The sequence below is a fragment of the Haliaeetus leucocephalus genome, unplaced genomic scaffold, assembly GCF_000737465.1.
Source record: "Haliaeetus leucocephalus isolate CR32 unplaced genomic scaffold, Haliaeetus_leucocephalus-4.0 Scaffold162, whole genome shotgun sequence".
NCBI classification, from domain to species: domain Eukaryota; kingdom Metazoa; phylum Chordata; class Aves; order Accipitriformes; family Accipitridae; genus Haliaeetus; species Haliaeetus leucocephalus.
In genome coordinates, this window is record NW_010972598.1 from 15,064,085 (window position 1) to 15,064,455 (window position 371).

Here is a 371-nt window from a genome sequence, read left to right on the forward strand (position 1 = left end):
ATTTAGATATAAAGAGCATTACCGCAAAAAAGGGGTACGGCACCCCCTTGGAAACGGGGGGCCGGGTGGGTTCGACCCGGAGCTAAGTGCATGCACGGCAGCGTGGGGGGGTGGGGGGGGGTGGTGGAAGGAAAAGTGGGGTTGAAATAAAGATGCAAATTGTCGTCCCCCCCCAACCCCAGGGGGTGTTGCAGTGGAGCTGCACGTTGCTGCTGCTGCTGCTGCTGCTGCTGCTGCTGCTGCTGCTTCCTTTGTTCTGCAGGCGCCCGCTCGGGGGGACCCGCCGGCCGGCCGGGGGGCTCAAGGCCAGCGCCTTGTGCCACCCCCCACAATGCTTTGCAGCAAGCAAGGGTCGTGGGTTTATTTTTTTT